We start from the raw sequence: 26,157 nt of genomic DNA, 5'->3' as shown, positions 1-26,157 counted from the left end.
CGGTATGGCGACCACTTCGCCCTATGGAACTAACAGCAGGATGGACGAATCCCGACCCAGCCAAAGTCCTACAAATCGCACAGTTCCTCCAGCAGCAGTACCTCTTGACACCCACCGGCAGAGATCGTCACGACATCGATACGGTACTGTAGGGACTATCGGCATGGGATCAACTCGACGCATCACAGCGGACATACTTCGCAACAAGGGCAAACCTCCTATACGTCGCCGTAAGCAAAGGCTAGTCCCAGGCGATACAGTTAGACGGAGCGACTTCCGAAACCCTGGCCTGGGTCCCAGAAGGATTCACATTTCAAAGCCAGCCTCGCTCAAGACCGGTCAGCCGAGGACGCAGCAGAGGACGGGGCCGCGGCGCACGGGGGGCGAAGGCCACTACAGCACCAGCCTAGCATCTGGGTCCAGGGAACGAGTCTGCCCGAGCGACAACAGGAGCCCGTCCCCGTCGCCAGCGGGCACTCTTCACCGGTCGCTGACCGGCCACCCGCCAATCTCGACCGACCTGTTCCAGAGCCACTACGAGCCTACAGCAACCCAGCAAGATCGTCGCCTTGTTCCACAAGGCGGCAAGGACAAGATACGATTTCGTGTGTAATGTTCTCTTGTTTTCTACTATTCTTCTTGATGTCTATTATAGTGTCTTTTGTAATGTTACTTTATGCCTTTAGGCCTCGTATGTAATGTTTCTCTTTTTATGTATTGAATTTTATTAATAAAGGAAGCACTGACGATTCAAGCCTTGACCGCCGCCTTTCTCCTTCGCTGGCTCGCGGGCTTCACCCCGTGCTTCTCTGGTACACGCGCGCCACCAAATGATATAAAAGGCGGGCGCCAGAGCAGCTCGGGGACAGTCGTGAGTCAGGAAAGGAGAAGGCAACATATTACGCCACCAAAGATATTATAAATATTTCATTTATTACCAATCGGTGTAATTGTAGGTGAACACACACTGGTTACTTTTTATCTCTCGCCCGCTTTTATTTTTATTATTTTTTGTCAGTCATCCAACTACCCCTTTCGAGTCAGAAACTGGTTCTCTACCACCTGGCCAAGGACACACGCGCCTCGCCGACAAACGATTTCCAGTAGCACACTAATCCATATTCAGTCAGCTGAGACCTGATTACGGTCACAGTATAAAGGTCACCAAAGACAGAAACGTAAGATAAATTACGTTAAATTACGCTATTTTAAGTAATGCCAAGCTATGTTGTGCTGTGTCACGAATAAAAATCTAAACTGAACTATGCTAGGCAGCCGTTCAAAGCTGGCGCTTTAATTGAAGAGGAGGCTTTTATTATTGGTCGCTGTTGTGGAAGATGAAGAAAGAGAAAAAAGAAGAAAATATTATGTATACGTGAAAATGAAAGGAGAATCATTGGTGATGAATTCTATAATTTGGTTCAAGCATTGCATGGAAATGGCGAAGAACTAAAAATTACTTTCATTTAAATCAGAAACTACTTAATGAACTTATCTGTATTACTGAGGTTGATGTTAAATTTAAAAAAAGTTATGAAGTACCCAAATCATAGACTGTAGGTTAAAAATGCATGTAAAAGCAATAAATGATACGAAAAATCAATTTCCAGACCTTCATTTATTTCCTGCCAACAGTTGACTTTAACAATTTGATAGACAAGTATACTTTTGTATCTCTTAAATCAGTCTTCCGCACTTTCATCTGCCTTCCAAGATAATTAAAAAACATCGAAACAATTAAGCAATATAATAGATACTGCATTGAGGTAGCTCACGAAAGCCACACACAAAAATGATTGCTTGCTAGATTCCGGGCAAAAAATTGATTGTGAGCATGCCCGAAGACGGCTACAGCTATATAAATCAACTCCTTGGCGTTACTTAGGTGAGCGCAATTTAGCATAGCAGTCTATGTGTGCCATTTCATGTAACTGCATTGGAGCGATTTTTTGGTTGGGTTGTGTAAACGTAGCCTAGCTTATTTTCTGTTTGTGGTGGCCTATACATTCTTCTTCCCCACATGAGGAATGTGTCCTTGAAATTTGGATGAACCTTAACGTTACAGCCTCTGTGTATATTGTACTTCTGCGTTACAGCGTGGTGTTGTGTTTGGGTCATCACGCCATAGTTCGTTACATACAGCTTCCCATGCAAACCTATCCTGGGCCACTATTTTTATGTCTGCGTAACTTCTGCATCCTACATCTGCGCAAACCCGCCCGTCATATTCGTAACTTGGGCTATCCCTTCCCGCCTACACTTCCCTCAAAAATTGACTGAAAATATCCGGGGTGTTTTAAGGTGTCCTATAATTTATTCTATTCTTCTGGTCAAATTTCGCCAAATACATTCAGTATCTGTTCATTTATAACTCAATCAACCCATCCCTCAAGATTCTTTTGCAACACCACATTGCAAAATCTTTTCTGCTCTTTCTTTCTGAGCCAGTTTACGTCCATGGAATTCCATGCTCCCGACGAAAGCCTTCAAAACATTTTTATATTTATTTTATCAATATTGGAAGTGAGCACATGTATGTTCTCTTAAAAAGGACTTTCTTACTTGTGCTAGTCTTCATTTTATCCCTGCTTTCGTTTGCCTTTTTAGTTATTCTGCTACCCAAGTAATATTCTTCATATTCTTCATTTAAGATTCCATTTCCTAATCTAATATAATATCCTGCATTACCTGACGTTATTGGACTGTACTCCATTACTTTTCTTTTGGATTTATTTAGTTTCTTCTTTTACTCCTTCTCCAGGATTATGACCATACCATTCAGCAACTTCTTCAGATCTTCCTTATACTCGGTTAAAATAAGAATATCATTCGCAAGTATCAAGTTTTGATTTCTTCACCCTGGACTGTGATTCCCGTTCAAAATATCTTTTTGTTTACCTTTACCACCTTTTCTACATAAACACTGATAAAGAGAAGGGAAAAACTGTAGCCTTGCCTCACTTCTTCCTACATTGCTGCTCTCTTTTCACACCTCTCGATTTTATACATCATTCTTTGTCAGTTATTGATCGCCATCACCTTCATAATCTGAAATGTCTTGGTCCAATCATTATTATCGTATAACTTCCATAGACCTGCGAATGCAAAGTAGGTGGACTTGTCTTTCTTAATTCGAACCTCTAGGATCAGAGGTAAAGGTTCACGTGTTCTAACATTTCTCCTGAATCCAAACTGATAACGTATGAGCTCATGAAGCGGTCTGGAAAAAATTAACATAATTTGTTAAGTGGATGTGCCCTGCTAATTTCGTTTAAAATGGAATTAAAATGTCGTATCCATTTAACCCGACGGATTTTATAGCGAATTCGGGCTATTTATACGTGCTGGTAGAGGAACGGGACAGGAAGGTTGACAAAATCTGCTTACAATTCCCCCAGTGTCAGCTCGCTGTGCCACTCAATAAAATATTCATTGAATCACCGAGACTCGAGCCTCCCAGTCCACCCGTGGGAGAACGACGTCTGCAATAGCTGACTCTTGTCATGTTTTCATACAATTATTTTCCTTTCTGTCTAAAGCGCTGTTACCGTAAAGTTCCCTCATAGAATTGAATTATAGTTATTTACTCAGCTGTCACGCAAAGCGATCTTTCACCTTACATTCTTTTTAATATTTTGCTTTACGTCGCACCGACACAGATAGCTCTTGTGGAGATGATGGGCTAGGGACGGGTTTGTAGTGGGAAAGAATTGGCCGTGGCCTTAATCAACGTAAACCCCAGAGTGAAAATAGGAAACCACGGAATCTATTTCCGGGGCTGCCGAGAGTAGGGTTCGAACCCTCTATTTCCCCAATTAAGCCCACTGCTGCCGGATCCTAAACGTAAAGTCAACCCGCTCGTTTCTTAATGAAAAAACATTTCTCAGCAGACAACGTAGGGATCCCCATACTACGAAAAACGTAAAGTTAAGCAATGTCTTCAAGTGTACCGAAAGTCGAAAGGCTAGAGGGCGTAGAAAGTTTTAAATTATGAATCTTGTAGGTATATAGCCCTGTAAAACTAAAACATAAATTTTGAGAACCACTTTCTGCCCAAATACAATTTCAGATAAACTGTCTAAAATCGCTTGTTACAGTACTCGTTTTCTTTTTGATTCAAATCCAATCCAAAGTAATTATTTCTGTAATGTGTTCTTTGGTTCAATATTTTCAGGTTTTTGTTTTTTAAAATGTACACACAGAAAGTAGTTACAAGGGCTTAAGTGAAACTGTGCATTGAATCACAAAGGCGCCTGTAGTGATGCTTAAGTGAATCAATGCATTGACCCATATAAGTGCTCAGAGTGGTAAAAAAATGCAAACCGCTAATCTAATCGACCGGATAACAATGATTAAGGACAGGATTGTAATTTTTAGGAATGTATAAAGAACATATCGTCGTTGCCGAGACAAAACCTCCTATGTGATAAAATGTTTGGAGATATACTGACCTGCAGCACATACATTATGAAGAGCGAGAATGCCTTGACAATGTTCACACAATATTAGATGGCAGAACCTTACCGCCCAAAGGTCTAAGCTAAAATAATTCACATAGGAGGCTTTGTCCCGACAACGACGATATTATCAAACTTTATTACATTTTATTTACCTAAATTCGAAGCTCATATTCCTAGGATCGATTCAACATTGATTTGATTGCCTGAAAGGCTAGAACTGTAGATTTTTAAGTTGCAAGTGAGATAGTGTCTGCGACAGGATTTCGAAACGAGTAACGTAAACGTAAACCCTTTAGTGGCTGTTGTGCACAAAGTTTCATGGTCAACGATGAAGAAATATAAATATTAAATTCCAGAAAACTGAATCTTAACGAGGCTCATTTTAGTTCATGTTTCATTATGATACAGGTTCTCCACCAATCAGAGTTCAGATTTTCATTATGATACAACTGTTTGACCAATTAGGTGAGGATAGCATCGCACCTGCGCTCGACGCACTAGCTTCGCACTTGTTTCCCAAATCAGACATCTCGGACGCACATATTAACATCGATGCACCTTCTACATCAAATATTCCACAACCACTCGGCACATTCCCGCAAATTCACTTCAACAACTGTACAATAAACAATCTGTATTGGAAATAAAGCTAGGTGAGTGCATATGACATTGTTAAGGTGTGTCCACTCACGGAAAATCAATAACCCAGCTCATGCGCTCAGCGCTCTCTTCACTGAACTCAAGTGTCCAGTGACATCTCGACAGACATTCATTAATATTTAAAAAATAGAGTTATAATTATTTTCGAGCATAAACAGTCGTATGCTACTCGCCTATAATGGTAATTAAGACACTAGTATGGAAATTATAAAACTCGCCTCGCTCGTTTTATAAACGTACTCGTGTCTTAATTAATGCCAGTATAGGCTTGATGCTTAATGTACTATTATTTCATACTGTGGTGAATTTACTTATTTTGAATGAAATGAATTCAACTATATAAGCTTCTGAAACGATTTCGCACAAATCATCCATTTTTGCCTTATGTAGTGATATTTCTTAATTTGTTGCATGTTCCTACAAAAGATATACATTGTGGGTACGTTGAGTTATGTGTTAATAAAACCTGACAAATGGTAGTTGAAATATTATTTTGTAATTATATATTGTAACAGTAAATGTGGTACTTTGGTGAGCACGAGAAACGCAGAGCGTGTACCAATCTGTTGGAGTGCATACAGAGGGAGAGGGTTTTATTTTTGAAAAATTTTAAGTTTTTTTAAATTTATTAATAAGTTCAAAATCATATCACCTCTGTACAGAAGAAACAGTATGAAGTGTTCTTTCCTCGTCCTAGGATTGGCGATGTCCTAGAATTCCGGCTGCTGCTCTCTTTTCCGCACCATTGGACCACCATTCCTCCCTCGATGGAAGTTCTAGAAGATCCATGCGATGTCTAGAAGATCCATACGGTGTTGAAGTAGAGGGCGTTGGGATAGACCACGTAAATGATGAACGTGAACGAACACCGTTAAGCCTTGGGGCGTGTTAATGCAAAAACTGCTTCTACACAGATGAGGAAAAGGTAGAGCAATGGTTTTAATAAGGTTCATAACACGTAAAAATTGTATGATTGAAGGTTTATCACACGGTAGAATGTCACTGAAATCTATCCCGTGTTAAGTCATTAATCATTTGAAATGAAAAGGAATGTCACTAAACTCGAATAAGTATATAAGTTTAACACTCATAAAATGAAAATCCACTCGAAACTTGTCGTCGAATTTAATTAAAGTCAACTAATAAATAGACACCTAAAGTTTGTGACACTTGGCATAATGTGAAGTTATGCCACACGACACATTTCTTATTTGAGCACCGTTCAATGTAATCAATTGGATTGAAATGAAGTAAGAATCTCCCACGCGTGAAGTCAATCTTGTTCACGCATGATAATGAAATGAAATGAAAATAAAGCGAAATTAATCATTTATCAACAGTCCTTAGTTCGACTGTTCGTAGAATTGAAATACACAGTTCTAATACACAGTCTACAGTTCATCACCTACAAAATTTCACACAGTTTAGAGAATTATCTCCACACGAAATTGTAAATTACTGACGTTGTCACTCTGTACTCAATCACTTGTTAATGCTTGTAATTTGAGTAATTCTAAGTTAAAGCACAGTCTCGTTAACTCGAAACATTCAATCACTTTGTAAGGAGCAAACTGTTCCAAATCCTATCCACAACATTAAACTTTAAATTACGAGCACTTGGAAAAATAATCGCCAGTCTTATATACTCGTGCAGAATAAACAGTCACCTGATAATGTTCAGAGTTTGATGGAGCACAACTTATATCACTCCCCGTTGGAGCAGAAGTTTATCACTCACGAATTTAAGAAACTAGTATAAGTTCACACTCGACGCTATTGAGTTTAAGTCCACGGACTCGACGAAGTATGATAGTCGCTTCACGTTGTATCGCGGTCCTCGCGAGCTGACTGCACGAACCCCGCTGCAATGCATGCTCATACACACTGGTCTGCTAAGCGAAGCAGTACTACATTTATATCCGATCCATGCCTTCATATCTTATTTCATAACTTCGTCGCCTCATGTCAGATTTATATGAAAACTTGCAGGAACGTAGATAAAGGATTGGGCTACACGATGATATGGTTAATTTTGTCTAATTATTAATGTGGGGAAAGTTATTATCCGAAGAAACTCAAGGAACATTCCACACTAGTCTAGGCTCTCTGTGTTGCGGTGAGGCACGCTGTGACGTCACTCCGCTCTACGTCACACACACAGCTGTTCAGTCAGTCTTCCGCTGCTGGGCCGGAGCGTAACGCGTAAGTTTTAAATTTTCATTACGGGGAGTTAGTTTCGTACCGCCGTTACCGGTACAATATATGTATGTAGTTACTGTTGGTTCATATTTAGCTTTTTATAGAACATCAGAAATTACCTTTCAAATGCAAAGCTATAGTTCTGTTTGTCTAAGATACACCCATATCAGTGAAATAGTCATTAGAGATTTGACTTGAATCAGTAACCAAAATATCATTTACTTTCAATTGTACTCCCTCATTATTACCGTTATTAGTTGTTATAAAATTATTGATAACTTCACAATAATTATTTGCACTGTTTAACCTATTGATATAATGTATAGCTGAGAAATTAAGTAGTTCAAATATTAGTTAAATTTTTAAATGTGTTTGATCATTGAGATTGTCTTAGTTTTTTTTACGATGTACATTTCAATACACTCTGTTAACGTCATTTGCTTTTATTAACAACTTGCAAGATACCCGTGCTTCGCTACTGCTCAGAAATGAAAGTTATTATTCAAAGTTTTAAACTTTGTTGAGTCCACGGTCTGATACGGTATTATACTGAAATTTATAATTAAATGCTTAATATTTTATATATAATCCGCCAACATTCGCGATCTGACGGCAAAGTTCCTTCCATCTTTCACTCTTTCTTACCAGCAATCGATTTCGTACTTCCCGCGCTAGCACGAGGTACTCCGCCCTGTCAGTTGGGTCCATAAATGTTTGCCATATTTTCCTATAAGCATATTTAATGTGGATCAAATCCTTGAGGAGACTGGCGAGGTGTCGTCTTGGGTGCCTTGGCGGTACTGAACCCGCGGCGGACTGCATTCGTAGTCATTACCCGGCCAGGACTCGTTTCCAGCGTGGTCCGCACATTTTGACGACGGTTCAGAACATTATTATTGTTAGAGTGGGTGATATTAATTGAATTAAGGTGATTTTGATGATGATGATGATGATGATGATGATGATGATGATGATGATGATGATGATGATGATGATTATTATTATTATTATTATTATTATTATTATTATTATTATTATTATTATTATTATTATTATTATTATTATATCGAGTTCGATATTTCCACTATTTACCCTTGGGTTTAGAGAATTTTATTCCAAGTAATACTAGTCCATTACACTTCCATCAACCTCCATGACCTAGTTTAATGAACAAGCATACATACGTCATATAATTCTGTGTTGTACTGCGGTGTTTATAGGAACGTTCTTGTTTCTAGTCTTACAGAGAATTATACACAGTCCAAGCTCTCTTTAAGCAGCTCTCTAGACCCCACAACGAAGTGGAAACTCGGCCCATCTCTCGACCTTACTAATGAGTTCTGCCAGTGACTGACAGTCCTACAGTTGAGGACCCTCGTCACCCTTCCATCTCGGATGGTGTTGAGGGATTCACAATCCTGGTACAATTACAGACATAGGGACTGTAACTGAATATAGTATGAAATAAACGTTGAACGGCAGGTAATCCTACTTCAAATATATTAAATGTAAAATAAAGAGAAAATTTAATGAAATTTAAAATGAAATATGATATGCTAGCATCACATTTATTTATATTCGCAGCTGAAAACGAGGGAGTTAGAAGCAAAGGGGTATAAGTGCCAAAAATATATTACTGAGTAAAAGAGTTGCAAGGATTTGATCCTGATATAAATGTTGGTGGACGTTAATCAAAATATTATTAATATAAATTTTCTCTATGTAGTGTTGTGCATTTGTATGTGAATTCCTAAGGAATTATTATTAATACCCTTGGCGGACGAATTGTTTGGTACAAACCTGTAATCTCTTCCACCCTTTTACCTCCAAATCGTCCGGCTCCATGGCTAAATGGTTAGCGAGCTGCCCTTTTGTCCACAGGATCCCGGGTTCGATTCCCGGCCAGGTCGGGGATTTTAACCTTAAGTGGTTAATTCACTTGGCTCGGGGACTGGGTATTTGTGCTGTCCCCAACATCCCTGTAACTCACATACCACATATAACACTATTATCCACCACAATAACACGAAACAACCAACTGTACAAAGACAGATAAAAGAGATTAGGGAAGATAGGAAAGACAATAGGAGAATGAATTAAAGATAAGGAATTTAAACTACAATGTTCGGGCATACTATAAGAACTGACCTGACGAGAAAGTAGTGCGCTATATTAAAATTGAGTTCCAGAAAAGACTGTGTGTAACACCGATGCATATAGCTCAGCAGGACAAGTGTAAACAAGTTCAAAGTTTGACCACTACACAGTAGAAGAATGAAAACTAATTTGAAGTACTAGAAATTTTCGAGACTATTGACACACGGAAAGTTCATAGTCACATAACTTAAAACAGCATTCGAAACAAAGGAATTAGACATCCAGCTCCTCGAGAACATAGTGTTGCAAAGTTCACAATACCTCATGGTCGAGAATTCTCATACAGGTGTAAAATTTTACATAGACGTAACACAAAGAAGTTGTTGCCCTCTCTTCAACAGCCGAAGAATGCCTCTTCGTAGCAGGGAAAGATTTCAGTTTATATAGGGCCAGCTGGAGAAGGGAAATACAGTGGAAAACATGATACACGAGACTAGAAACGCTGAGAACGTCCATGAGGCGTGTAGAGTCGATGGCTCGATGACGTCATCCAGGTTTCAGGCGAGTAATTATCTGACAGTAATCCCGTAGCTGTAGCCGTGTACGGATGTCAAAAACCGGAAAATGACGAATCCGGCGAAGGTGAGTAGATAACGTTACAGACTAACAGCCGAGATAAATTTCATGTCTTGGTTTAGCAATCGTCCCGGTGATATCTACTGCGTCCGACCATAAGACCTGGCCAGCCAGCTACATAGTGCTGTTTGTCATTCATTGTGAGTTATTTTCAACGTGTGACAGCCGTGATGTGAGGGTAGGGGAGGGACCTGTGCCATAGTTGGTGGATGAAGCAGGTGGGAAGTACTGAAAATGCCTGTTTAAGAAGCAGCATCAAGTTGAGGAAGATAAATTTAAGAGAATGTAATTTTAAGCTGGAAGGGTTATTATATTACTATTATTGAAGTATGTACGTAATATTTATTGTCCTTTTTCCAGCCAGAACTGAGAGAAAGGTGTTTGAATTTTCCCCTTTTCCTACATCGCAAAGAGGCTAACTTGGTCTTTAATGTCACAATGATTTTCGAGTGTGTATCCTCGAGATTCTCTTCACCTTTCAATCGCCGCGGTTCGGTTCTTCAGTATTTAATCTTTTTGTGCCTTCTGAAATTTAAGCTTTCCTTCCCACCGGCCAAACGTTAGGTTGTGCTTAGGCTTAGTTAAAGGATCTCCAGCACTTTTTAATCCCTGGTTCTTTGTTATTTAGGGCTTTTAGAATTTTGTTTTCTTTTTCTAAATTTACCTTCGCTTTTTTAATTAAATTATCTTCTTGACCGCTTATGTAGTATGAGATTACTACTATTTATATTCCATAAATAGTAATACTAGTATGAGCTTGCATCTTGTGTTCCAGGTATATATACCCAATTAGAATTTATCTGTAGTCCCTTGACTTGTTGATTTCCAATTTAGGTAACTGGGTGAATTGAACTAGTATTTCAATAGTGGTACGTCTGACTCGTTAGCTGAATGGTCAGCGTACTGGCCTTCGGTTCAGAGGGTCCCGATTGGGTCGAGGATTTTAACCTTAATTGGTTAATTCCAATGGTTCGGGGGCTGGGTGTGTGTGTGTGGTGTATTCAATATTATAAATCATCTTAGGTAGGGCTCTCATCTTCGCAGACATGCAGGTCGCCTAGTAGGCCGTCTACTACAGGCCTCTCCTGAGGCCATACGCCATTATTAATAATGGTACGCGAATGTATCAAGCTAGTTTATCCTTGTGCAGCTCGGATGCTCATTATATGTGCATTGCCGTTTCTAGTAGAGCTTTCAATCACTGCTATGTGAGCCCTTTCAACACCGCTTATCTATGCAAAAATTATGTAAGTTTTCAGGAGAGCTCAGTGTTCAGAGATAATTTCAGTTACCTGTTTTCAACGGAAGCTGTTTTATCTTGTTTTACATAATACTTATCCAGTCACAAATACTTAATTCTCAAATTTGGATTATTTTCTCATTAGTTTTGGAAGTATACTGGACTTGGTGCCATTTACCTCAAACTGGCTAAGCTCGTTTATAATTGTTTCGCTTATGCAAAAGAATCTGCAATAGTTCTCTAAGCAAGCAGAAACGTTTCAAGCTCATTATCATGCCCTTCCAGATACTTCTTGAGTGTAGAAACTCTTTGGAATCACGTAATGGCACAGGGCTGACCAATTTCTATTGCTAATCATTTTTTAAAGTATAATTGGTTTTCACAAAATAAGAGAGCCTACAACAGTCCGACTCCTTGGCTAATGGTCATCGTTGACACTTTTGGTTCAGAGGGTTCTAGATTCAATTCCAGGGCTGGTCTGGCATTTTAATCACGCCTAATTAATTCTTCGGCTTGGAAAATGGGTGTTTATGTTTAGCCCAACACTTTTCCTTTCATATTCAGACAACACACCACAGAAACACGCAATAGTAAATACATCCCTACACATAGGGATGGCGTCAGGACGCAAAACAGGGCTATATTCACATATGTAAGATAATTCGCACCTGCGACCGTACAGGTGTGGGAAAAGCGGTATAAGAACGAGAAGAGAGCCTAGAAAACGATTTTCAGAAAATTTAAATACCATCTATATAAACTGCTTAATTCTGTCTGACATTCACAGTCATATTGAGAAATGGGAAAGGTTTTAAAATCTCAAATTATTACCCATTATAGATTGTTGCGTATATTTTACAATAAAAAGGCAATGAGCCTCTGACGACCAGGCATTTTGAAGAAAACTCTTCTCCATCAGCGACGTTATTTTCTCATCGCCTTGATGACGTTGGTACACAGCCATATCTATCGGCATAATGTCGAACTGCGTCAGGCTTCCGTTGCTTTCCACAGATATATTGAGGCAACGATAACGTTTCACAGTCTTACACTGGTATAGGATATGGGTTACATGCAATGGTGGCCATTATGCTTGAACCGTTTATGAAAAATGCTGTCCTTCAGTGATAAGAATCATTAATTTTTTTCCATTCTGGAGTATGAAAACACAGTATCTCTATAAACAGGTGGAGCAGATTTTCACGTGAGCGTGGTCATTAAAGCATGAAGTTTATGTCTTAGATTGTGCTTCGACGGTTCGAGTTCCATTTGTCGATAGTATCTTTACCATCAGAATGTTGGCTTGCAGGGTAGGCGAGGTGGCAGTATACAATTTCTAATCACTGGAATGCATGCTAAAATCCTGGATTAAATTCTAAACCTGTACGCTGTGCTCATATGGAGTGGGGGCAATGACGCTGATGATCGTGATTCGTCCATCGGATGGAGACGTAACTTCTTCAAAGACCCCTTGGTGCTATTCCACGGGACTAAGCTCTTTGCTACCACCGAGCTCCCTTCCCACTGTCATATGTCACGCCATTCATGTCAATTGTCGATCATCAAAGGCCGTATGAATTGTGTGTGTTAAAACATTTTAATGCAACGTACTAAAACTCAACGAGAAAGTCGAAAATAATAAACAAAGGCAAACGTGGAAAACATAAAATATGGAGTTACAGAAATAAACAATTGGAGCTGAAACGATGCGTTTGGAAAGAGATGAATTAGTAAAGTTAAGTTACATTACTTGCAGAGAAATGACTCTAAATTTGCGGGGATCTACGTTTAACGTAAAAATGTCAGAAAACGCGGAGTAAATGAGACAGGTTGAGTAAATCATATGGGATGACGCAAGCATGGCCCCCTTCAACATTAGGCCAGCTACTTACAACGAACAACAAATCACTTTTCGCTTCATACAGTACCTGGTATAGATCAGGAGTTCAGTCGTGTTCGACATGTTCTACTTTGTTGCTGAAAATGAAGAATTAACTTCACCGAGTGGCTTCTAAAACTCGAAAACGGGGAACTCGGCCAAAGTGCAGTACTGAGATTCTTCAAAACAGTACTTAAAAAAATAATGTAGGAGATTCACTTGGTTATTCTTTTCGTCCAAATCAAAGTTCGTTTTATTGTTTCTAATGCAGATTTTTTTTTGCCTAATAAACGAACAAGTTAACATCATCAACTGATAGACTCTGAATACTTTGACAGGTGACCAAGGAACGTATATTATCATGGACTCCGTAATGTTAATGAAGTAAATAAAGCTTTCAAGTCAACAACTGCACGCAATATGGTTTGTAAGGAAACACTAAGTGACCTGTTTTGATTCCATTCGAATGCGGCATAAAACCTGGAATGTGTAACTTTTGTTCATAACATATCATCGCTGCCGGGGCAAAACCTCCTATGTGAAATATTTTAGCTTAGAACTTTGGCCGGTATGGTTCTGTCATCTGAGGTGCAATATTGTGTGAATAATGTCAAGGAATTCACGCTCTTCATAATGTATGTGCTGCGGGTCAGGATATCTCCAAAAATATTTTCACATAGGAGGTTTTGTCCCGGCAACGACGATATATTGATAGCCAATTTAGAATTTCCAATTACTTTACATATATTTATTTATTTTATTTATTAATGACTTTTTTGCAGTGGCTAAATTAGCGCTCGAGGCCCTCTCTTCCACTTAACCACATACCAATCAAAATCTTAAATAAGACACAGAGATATTTAAAGTACACTTAAGATAATGGAAATTGCAACAACATAAAGGCATTTGTCGTTTATGTTGATTTTCAAGATATGAAACGATGATAATGGGATGTTTCAGCAGGACAATGCCCGGGTTCACACTGCACGCTTCTCCAGAGAAGCTCTCCACGACATCACAACCTTAGGATGGCCCGCCAGATCCCCGGACCACAGTCCTATTGAGCATGTGTGAGACATGATAGGTCGACAACTGGCTAGCCGTCCTCAGCCACCCACAACTCTGGAACAACTGACCCGTGTAGTGCACCAATCATGGGCCACAATTCTTCAGGAAGCGATCCAGAGCCTTATTGACACCATGCCTTGACGAATCCATCAATGTATTTCAGCTCGTGGTGGGCACATCCTGTATTGATTGTTGTCCAAACTTGCGGTCAGAGGGACCTGAAAGTGTAATCATCGAATCACAACCAAACACTAGTCCTGCATGTTCAATTGCAGTAATGTAGCACCAATCCTTCTGGGTGTTGCAATTTCCATTTTCTCCAGTGTAGTTTGAACTACAAAAATTGATAGACTTGAGAATACATTTAAATACATTACTAAGTTAATACTAAAACTAATTAATATTAAAAACTATTAATAATGACTAATACTCAGGCGCGCACACATTCATACTTCAACCATTCAGTCAGCTGTCCTTAGCAGGTAGTCTCGGCAGGTGACCTTACATTTTTGTAAGGAGCTAGTTTCTCTGACCTGAGCTGGCAGGGAATTTCATAATATGGCGCCACTCAGTACGAAAGATCTATTAATTTTTTGTGCGGTGCACTGGAATAGAAAGAGAGGATCTGGGACGTGTATTGAGGTTGTGAAATTATGATAAATAGGTGAATTTAGAAGAAATATACGGTGGCTGAAATTGCAATGGAAATTGCAACACCATAAATGCATTTGTCGTTTGTGTTGATTTTCAAGATATGAAACTATGCTAATGGGATGTTTCAGCAGGACAATGCCCGGGTTCACATTGCGCGCATCTCCAGAGAAGCTCTCCACGACATCACAACCTCAGAATGGTCTTTCTATACACCATCGTTAAAATATGTAGCTGCCGACGTTTACTAGGCTTCAGCCATGAGAAGGCCTTAAAATATGGGGTAATATGAACATCAAACCCGATATTGTAAATAAATCGCAGGCAGGAATTCAGTGCTCGTTGAAGTTTAAGTGTTTTTCCTCTCGTCAAATCAACTAGAAAAACGGCACAATAAACAAGAACAGGGAGAACCAGTGTCTGTATTAGTTTGGCCTTAAGCTCAAATGGAAATACGTCCCTTTGTCGTTTAAGAGTGTAATGTTTGATAGTAATAATAGTAATATTAACAATAATAATAGTAATTGCAATAATTGATGGTAATTTCGACTGTCGAAGAAAGGGTAAAATGTCTTTCAAATACCTTGAGAACAGTTTTTGAATTATGGAAAATGAACAAGAAAGGGATGTGGAACTCATCTTTGAGATAAATGGACATTCAGAAACATATCTCCATATCTCCGCAAGCAGTGGTTATAGTTATTTATTTCTCACCGAATTATTGGAAACCGCATCATTTTTGCATAACTGTTCACCCTTGCTCTTGGTACACAATTTTTTATACACACAACACAACACATTGTCAACACCTCACAAATACGTAGTAAACACATCGTTTCTCATAGGATAGGCGTGATAAAACCGGATTAGATCCACGCGAGTACCGGCGAAAGCAATTTGGAAAAAACAAGAACCAAAATTATCCTAAAAGGTTGTAACCGTCCAGGCTTATCCAGCCATATTAATTTAGGGTATAATCCTATTACGCGATATCGTTCGACATCAAGATTTTCCGCCATCGGAAATTATTCATAATGATATATTAATTCAGCTTTCAATCATTTGTAAATAAGGCTTTTGGAATCATATTGTATATCGTCGTTGCCGGGACAAAACGTCCTATGTGATAATATTTTTGGAGATATATTGACCCGCAGCACATACATTATGAAGAGCGAGAATGCCTTGACAGTATTCACACAATATTGCACCTTAGATGACAGGATTGACAGGTCAAAGTTCTAAGCTAAAATACTTCACATAAGAGGTTTCGTCCCGGCAGCGACGATATACTAGAACATCATTTATTATTTAAATTATTGTATTGTGTAGGATAGGGATTCATTATGTACTGTAAATATGGTTAATGTTGAGACAGAGTTAGTGTCATTTCATCTCATACTTGTGTACACAGAAAACATATTCTCGAAGCGGGGAGGTTGTATGACTCACGTGTTTAACTCATGAGCAAAGGTAGTATACAGCCACCAGCGCGCGAAGCCAGCAAGCTGGTAGACTACACCATCGCCACGCCTACTTGTTACCTGTGAAGAATGAAGAGAGGAAGATGATAATGCGTTCTAGGAATCAGATGCTTCGTTGTATAGAGATTTGGTATTGAACTGTTACCAAGAGTGGGAGAGCCCGGGTATAAGATCTAGCGCACACTACCAGAACAACAACTACTTTATTATTTTTTAGGCAGTGAATGGTCGCTTCGAGACATAGCCATTTTTCGGACAGTGAGTTGTCGTTTCGACACAGTACTTAGCTGTTGTGATGCTGTCGGATCAGGGTGAGACGAAACAAGCTTTCGGCTTGTGATATATTCAGGAATTATTCTGGACGAAGAACTACGTTTAGTTCAGGTCCACGGAATTTGGTACAAGTCTGTATTGTATCAGTAGTATAGCTAAGTTGGATTGAGATTTCTGATAACATGGAAAAATTCATAACTCTGAATTTTCTCCTCCTACGATCAACGGTGATAAATTTTTACAAGTATAGGGCCAATGTCTAATTTAAAGACTAGGCAATTAGGGAGTGCTAGTCCAGATAGCCCAAACCATATCACAGAAGGAAGGAGGGATGTCCATGGAGCCAATTCTACAACGAGAAGGTGGGAATGAGTAACCAAGGAGTACAGATGACATCAACGGAAGCTGTAATTGGTGAGCCTCAATTAGATAAAACAAGCAACAGTGAATTTCAGTAGCGTAAATTCTAAATTCCCTCCAAGCTTAAAGGAACTTCTCCGATTCATCTCATTTTTGTATAATAAATTCATTTTATTTTATATTGCGTTAATTTCCTTTCTCAAGCGATACTTAATGGTTAATTATTTAAAATCCTACCCCTGTGATTTAAGTATAAGTCTCTATGGTAGCAAATATAAATTTTGCTTTACAGTTTTGTTTAAGACTGTAACGCTGGCTCCTAAACATTATACAGATAAATAGGAAACCATGGAATGATAATTGATTCTATTTGCTTGGCAATTTGCGGGCAAGCCACATATCGATGGCCTAGAATGAATACCTCGTATCTCACAAAGTTCTTCCTATCCATTACTTCCCTTAAGACTGTTCACGCCTTCCAGCCACATTTGGATATGCAGTCCATCAGAACAATGTTCGTTGGGTAGATTTTCCGAGGTATTCATTCTAGGCCATCGATAAAGTGTATATTCATGTGTCTCCAGGTATTAACTTCCGTCTCCTCTAATGAAAAGCTTAGGAGAGCGAACAGTTGCAAGGTGAAATATATTAAAAGATGATGATTTAGTACAATCTACTCTGAATGAAACAAAGATTCCTGAGACCAGTTGTGGTTTAAGTATTTTTATAATGTACTGATATTGACTGTATGGTGTTCAATAATTTGAACTTATAAGTAAAAGGAGAAATGCAACAAATCCTTGGTTCGATCCCAGGACAGTGAAGATGGCGTGTGGGACAAAATTTCGACACTGCACCTTCCAATGATGCTAATGAACAGTTAGAGAAGCTATGAATTCCGAAAAGACGCATTCACTAAATGATGCTCTAAACAATGATCCATATAAAACAGGGAGCTCAAAATAGGGGTAAGGAACGAAATATTACATGTTAAATGTATACAAGTATTGTTATTATGATTATTATTATTATTATTATTATTATTATTATTATTATTATTATTATTATTATTATTATTATTATTATTATTATTATTATTATTTCTATTAATAACGAATTTTATAAGGGACTGGTTAAGATTGAAAGAGGAAATATATCCCCTAACATTATCAGACGCAATAAATATTCTCTCTGTCCGTGTCTGCAACAGCTCTGAGTACCACCCTTTCTTTTCATTTTATCGTACACATGTGCATTTCTATTATCTTGGCTAATAATTGTTCTATAACGCCCTCTGTTTGCTTCCGGGAGCTTGAGCGTTTCCCCTATCTACCCATGGGAACGCGACAGCTGGTAGCAGTAATAATAAACTGCTGCCCACGACCGTAGCTATGTTACATTGATTTTTCTCTATAGCAACAAATGGTAGAAATAAATGAAACCGGGTACTTAATATCATGGCCTCGGAGAGATGAAATGTTTGAAGAACTTTTTTTTTTGGCCTCAGGGGATTACTACGAGAATCGTATCCACTGTTGCTCCCAAGCCGTTCAGACACAGGGGGCAGCGGCTGTCAGGATGGAGAAACACTTCCTTATTGTTGAATACTTGTTGAAGAGCAAGTTTGTATCCTTGTCTGAACTTTTAAGCTTACTAGGCTTCGTTTCGGGGGGTCTCGGGTTCCATCCGTGGCAATATATAGGATTAAAATTGGCTATGGTTATTTACTATAACTCCTCCACATAGGGTTGGCCTTTGTAAAGTCATCCAAAGGTAAAACTTGAACAATCCGTAACCGGTGTCAACCCGGATAACATAGAGTTGACGAGCAGATAACTTCAAGTATCTCCTTCAGCCACTTGTCCCAGTGCCTGGCGTGGCTGAGGTGCGAACTGTGTTGTTCAAGACGATTGGCTATAGTTTTACAGTTGGCTGCCCTTCCCAACACCAACCTCACTTGGAGGGATGTGTTACTATTGTGTGTTTCTCTGGAAGTATGGTGTGTATACGAAGAGCTTTGTATTGAAGGAAAGATAAAAACCCAGTCATCAATCCAGATTAATCAGATGCGACTAAAATTCCCAATCTGGCCACGAATCGAACTCAGAACCCGCTGCACCGAAGGCTATAACGCTGACATTTCATTGAAGGAACCCTACAAGCAGGAAACTTTCAGAATAAGGCTTTACCACCATCCTTTGTCTAGTACCTTGTAGGAGCGTTTTCAGCCGTGTGAGAGTGGCCGTCCTCAGCAACTAACTGTTGACACAATGATATTTAATATCTTGTGTCTGTTACTGATGATCATTGGTAATTATTGGTTTGGAGGAAATTAAAAATGGGGAACCATGCTCTAAGAACACTAAAATGGAGGAGGTCTGACCATTCACGTCGTCATGAGGATGAATATTCCTTTCTTCTCAGGTGCTAAAGCGAAGAATCAAACCTGAGACCATTTGGATATTACTAAGCTACTGTATCACGAGACGCATATGGTTGTCAGTCCGTATATTAGATCAACGACGAAGAGAGCATGAGAGAGCAAACACTAACTTCCATTAGCATCTACACAGCAGATAATTCTAGTTGTCATTAATTTGTGTACCTTTGTGTAAGTAAAGCCCTTGTGTATTCACCAACGTTTATCAAATACACCATCCGGAGAAACAATTTAGTTTAACATATAGGAACTGATGAGCTCATAAAGAGCGTGTTTGCTAGCTCCAAATATTGACTAGTGCTACTATTTACGCTATGTTATGTTGTAAATCTATTAATAAACACAGAGTGAGTTTGATTGAGAAGCTCAGATTTGAGGCCCCTATATCAAAAGCCGCAAAATCCACTTACCTGCGTTTTTGGCAAATTACAAGAAACTGCCTAGAACAAACCATTATCTCGAGTAACAAAGTTTTAACGTTAAAATTTTGAATTAGCCATTTAATGACAAATTTTACAATATATCGTCGTTGCCGGGGCAAAACCTCCTATGTGAGAATATTTTTGGAGGTATACTGACCCGCAGCACATACATTATAAAAGCGAGAATACCTTGACAGTATTCACACAATATTGTACCTTATATGACAGAACCTTACCGGCCAAAGTTCTAAGCTAAAATATTTCACATAGGAGGTTTTGTCCCGGCAGCGACGATATGAAAGTCATATCGAATATGGTTTTAATGTTGAAAGCATTTCTTAGCTGACAAAATATGGTCCCCATACCATGAAAAACATGAAATTAAGCTTTTTCCTCAATTGTGACGAACGTTGAAGAGCTAGAAGGCCCGAAAAGTTTCCAAATTTTTAATGTTAAGCAGCAAATTTCGAAAATCACTTGAGCCTAAATGAAGTTTCGTAAAAACAATTAAAAAGGCTTGGTTCTTTGCTCGTATTCATTTTTATTCAAATCCTTGTCAAATTAACTAATTTACAAAATCCTCGATTCAATACCCTCAGGCGCTTTTTTGTTTTTCAAAAAATGTCCACACCGATTATAGTTTTATGAGCTTAAGAGAAACTCTGCATTATCTCACATTAGCGCTGGTAGTGGTAGAAAAATGCAAACTGCTGATCTAATCGACCGGATAACGATGATTAAGAAAGATATTGAAATTTTTAGGAATAAATGAAAAATATATTCTCATAGTTTTCACCAAAAATTCGTAGCTAATATCCCTAGGATGTTTTCAACATCGATTTGCTTGCCTGAAGGGCTAGAACTGTGGATTTTAGACATTTTTAAGGAACAGAGTTGAGGAAATACGGATGCCATCTAGTGTGGACGAAATGAAGAGTCAGGGCATATAGTCGTTGCCTGGAAATGACCTCCTATATGATAATATTTTAGGAGATATACTGACCCGCAGCACATAAATTATGCAGGGCGAGAATGCCTTGACAAGGTACACACAATATTGATGATTAGATGATAGAAGGTTTCCGGCTAAACTTCTAAGCTAAAATATTTCACACAGGAGGTTTTTCCCGGCAGCGAATAAAGCATTTACCGCTCAAGACACCTACATATTCGTGCTTAAATTAATTCATACACTTCAGAACAGAAGTCAGTGCAAACAACAATTACCATAGTTCGAGATGACTTGAAACAAAATTTTCGTGAATAAACGTTCAATAAATAAATCTGAGCGAATATCTCACAACACAGAAGTGACAGTCTTCGATCGAGCAGACATTTACGAAGATTGTTTTGCTCGCGGGGGATAATTCTCCCTGTTATCACCTACTTGCCATCACAATATCAGCTTATATTTTCTCATTCTTCTCAACACAGATTTTGTTGGGCTTGCATATTCCCTCTTTCTAGCGCCAGTCTCTTCACTTTACTGTATTCTTTTCTTGCCTTGGTCTCTCTCTCTCTCTCTCTCTCTCTCTCTCGCCATTTATCTCTCCAGTGAGGTCGTGAACAATATTTGATCTCGCGGTTGGTAACCTACCATACCATTCCTCCTATTCGCAATTGTTTTCAACAGAATCCTCCTCTCTACTACTCGAGCCAATACTGCCACGTTAGTCACTCACTTTCCGTGCTAGGGAAGTACGTATAATTTGGACCTTCGTGTAATTTGGGCGGATAATATTTTTGGTATTGCAAGTTTCGTCACTTCCTGTCTGAAGTAAGCTCAGCAAGACAGCCGAGGGTAGCCTCTTTCCTGGAAGTTATTTTGCTAAAGAACGTAATATTCCTTGCAAGCTTATACGGTGACAAGCAGGCTAAGTTAAATGGAAATAGCTATTTCAGCCAAGAAGGTGTTTAGGTTTTACAAGAACTGGTGTTATATCTAAGAAAATTTTAACTTAGTTTCATTCATAAATTTTAAGTACTTTTTATATTACATACATACATACATTCATACATACATACATACATACATACATACATACATACATTACCATTATAGACTGTTATGCCTTTCAGCGTTCAGTCTGCAAGCCTCTGTGAATTTACTAAACGTCGCCACAATCCTCGATTTGCAACTAGTGTTTTGGCGTCATTTAGTTCTATACCTCTTATCTGTAAATCGTTAGAAACCGAGTCTAACCATCGTCGTCTTGGTATAGCTCTACTTCTCTTACCCTCCATAGCAGAGTCCGTTATTCTCCTAGCTAACCTATCCTCCTCCATTCGCCTCACATGGCCCCACCACTGAAGCGGTTTATGCGTACAGCTTCATCCACCGAGTTCATTACTAAATTAGCCTTTATCGCCTCATTACGCCATTGTTCCCACCTTTTTGTACCAGCAATCATTCTTGCTACTTTCATGTCTGTTACTTCTAACTTATGAATAAGATATCCTGAGTCCACCCAGCTCTCGCTCCCGTAAAGCAAAGATGGTCTGAAAACAGACCGATGTAAAGATAGTTTGGTCTGAGAGCTGACTTCCTTCTTACAGAATACTGTTGATCGCAACTGCGAGCTCACTGCATTAGCTTTACTACACCTTGATTCAATCTCACTTACTATATTACCATCCTGGGAGAACACACAACCTAAATACTTGAAATTATCGACCTGTTCTAGCTTTGTATCACCAATCTGACATTCAATTCTGTTGAATTTCTTACCTACTGACATCAATTTAGTCTTCGAGAGGCTAATTTTCATACCATACTCACTGCACCTATTTTCAAGTTCCAAGATATTAGACTGCAGGCTTTCGGCACAATCTGCCATTAAGACCAAGTCGTCAGCAGAGGCCAAACTGCTTACTACATTTCCACCTAACTGAATCCCTCACTGCCATTTTATAGTTTTCAGCAGATGATCCATGCAAACTACGAACAGCAAAGGTGAAAGATTACAGCCTTGTTTAACCCCTGTAAGTACCCTGTAAGTAAAAGAATGTAACCACCAAAATTTTGAAAATTGAGATTTCAGTATATCAGGGTGTATCATCACGCCTCTATGCTGTGGTGTCATCTTATGTATTTCAACTTCAAGCTGGTTTACAGCCAGCAGAACTTAGTCTTCCATGTTTTTCTCCTTTTGCAAGTTGCTTTCCGTCGCACCGACACAATCTTATGGTGACAATGGGACAGGAAAGTCCTAGGAATGGGAAGGAAGCGGACGTGACCTTTATTCAAGTACAGCCCCAGCATTTGCCTGGTGTGAAAATGGGAAACCACAGAAAATCATCTTCAGGGCTGCCGACAGTGGGGTTCGAACCCACTATCTTCCGGATCCGAACTCACGGCTGCACGCTCCTAACCGCACGGCCAAATCGCTCGGTAGTCCTCCATGTTACAAGGATGGAACATCAGTCAGGATGATGATCAGTGCTTGTGTTGGTTCATCACCAGCTGTAATAGATCTTTTAAATGAAGGCCATAGACGAATGTTTTAAAATATTTTCTTGAAATTTTTTTGTTATGGTTGTTATTTTTATTATTACACTAATATTATTTGTTATTATTTGTGTACCAAATGCCTGCAAAAGATTCCTCTTTTGTTATATACAAATGTAAGATATACTTTAGCATCATTTTCCACTGTGTCAGTTCCAATTATTCATACATTGCCTGTCATTAGTACCATCGTGTGCATTGCACAGTGGAGGAGGAGCGAGCGCACAGACTGAGATAAGTGCCGAGCGGTGCGCTCGAGTGGGTTGGTTCCACTGCGTTTAGAATGAATCTCCCTTACCTACGAGCAGCACCACTATATGAGCAACACCTTTGGTCTACGTTGCCTGTGATTAGTTTCACTATGTGACGGAACACCGTTGGTCTACGTTATCTGTGATTAGTATCACTAGGTGAGGAATACCACGAGTTTCTGCATCGCCCGTGATTAGCGCCACTATGTGAGCAACATCATGTATATAGCCGGCTCCCGTGGTTAGTGCCACAATGTGATGAACACCATGGGTCTACGTTGCTTGTGAGTAGTACACTTATGTGATGAATGCCATGGGTGTGCGTTACCTGTGTGTTACGTACTATAGGCCTGCACTGCCTGTCATTAGTACCACCATCCAAGGAAAACCATGGTTATGCTTTATTTTACCAGTGATTAGTATCGTTATGAGGGGCCGGTGACCTGGATTTTGGACCCCTTTGGAAAAAGTCATAATCCAAGAAACTAAGGCATTGTGAATTTCATCCACTGATTGATTTGGAGTTCTAATTATCCCTTCATTTCATTGTACCTCGTACCATTAGGGGCCGGTGGCCTTGCTTTAGGCCCCTTTAAGCAATAAACATATTCATCATCAAACTCAAAACATAATAAACAGAAAAGAAAAATTTTCTCTTTCCTGAAATTTTACTGATTTGTTGGTTACATCGTTACTCCGCGGAGGCCTTTAATTAACTATAATAATTATCCATAATAGGAAGCGTTTTTATTTTCTCCGTCTTATATAACACACCACACAAGTGATCTATACGTAAATTTCCTAGATTCACAGTGCCTGGTCCCTTGGCTCAATTATTAGAAACATATACTTCATTTCAAAGGGTGTTAGTCTTGATTCCCGACTTGGATGTGGATCTTATCCGAGTTCTGTTAATTTTTCTGACTCTGATAATGGGTATTTGTGTTTATCTCAATACACACAATACACCACACTACTAACCTGCCCAAAAACACACAATAGTGCACCGTTTTACGTTAGCAAGGGCATTGGACCGTAAAACAGGGCTACGCCTACATGTGTGACATAGTACGCGCCCTCGAACATACTGGTGGGTATGAAAAGAAAAAGAAACCGATTTCACAGTAATGAAAATTCGATTAAAGAAACTTAGGATGTGGGGGGGGGGTCGGAATAATAGTTATGTACTTAGGGTCGCATACATAACGCCAGTTACATTTGTCGTTATCTTAGATTTCAAATACTCAGATAATGCCGTTAACTCGGATGAAGCTGACTTCTGTATTCACCATAGAATTTATTAACTCGCTATACCAAAACTAAATGTTCGTTTCAATCTGAATTTCAACCTTAATTTATTTATATGGGACGCTCGGAAAACAAATGACTACGTGCCGCCGCCATTATCGAAATGTAAACAAGGTTTTAATTACGTTCCGTGTTTGCATTTAATTTATCATAAATTACGTCAGCTATTGACCAGAAAGGAAGAATGAAGCCTAAAATGAAGTTCCTAGAGAACGAATTGTTATGAAATTTGATGGCATGAAGTATTAACACCACAGATAATTAAAAACTAAATTATAACCTGCACATAATATACCTCACTCAAAAAGTAAGGCAGTATTCGATAGTTCTCCACTTAAAAATCGTCCAGTCGTGTACCATATAAGATATAAAATATAATGAAGGATTCAATTTAGGCCTACCGGTAAATATTTTTTAGTAATTCTAGGTTATGTTCGATCGTGGATAAGACTGCGGTGTCCAAGAATAACATAACCTAAAACGTGTTTCAAAATCAGTGGTACCGTAGTCCCCAAAATATGGAGCGTGTCATTTTTATCCACCAAGGACGTTTTATAGTATAATCTTCCTGATATTCCACGTCGCTGTGATTTTCTCATTCAGCTAAATATTCAAGTCGTCCACGAGCTGCCATCCTGAAAGGATATCGTCCCTGTTTTGCCAAAAGGGCGAATGGTACAATGCTCTTCCTATCCATTATTTCCCTTAATACTGGTCACGCCTTCCAGCCATATATATTGATACTCGGTCCATCAGAACAATTTTCAACTTTACTGTACCGTACTGAAGGAATGTTTGTATGCATGACATTTACCCACTACTAGAGTGTGAATGTATTTAAGGTTGATTTTCCTTTACATATGCGCATAGGGAAATTAACTCAACGATAATTGTTCTGATGGACTGTATATCAATATGTGGCTGGGAGGTGTGACCGATCTTAAGGGAAATAATGGATAGGAAGAGCACATTCGCCGTTTTGGAAGAGCAGGTACGATATTTTCTTAGATTTCATATTTTATCGGCCAGCCTTTCTCCGGTAAAATTTTAAGCCGAGATAATGTGTTGTTGAATGCAAATTTAATTGTTGTTTCGTTTAACTTAAACTGGAACCAAGACAAAATCTCTTGCTGGTGGTTGTTAATACGGACCTTAGTGAAATTTCCAATAAGAATTAAGTGTGGCAAGCCCCAAACTATTACTACTACTGTACCCAAAACT

The sequence above is a fragment of the Anabrus simplex genome, chromosome 4 (genome assembly GCF_040414725.1).
Source record: "Anabrus simplex isolate iqAnaSimp1 chromosome 4, ASM4041472v1, whole genome shotgun sequence".
Classification (NCBI taxonomy): Eukaryota; Metazoa; Arthropoda; class Insecta; order Orthoptera; family Tettigoniidae; genus Anabrus; species Anabrus simplex.
Note: the sequence above shows the minus strand (reverse complement) of the source record.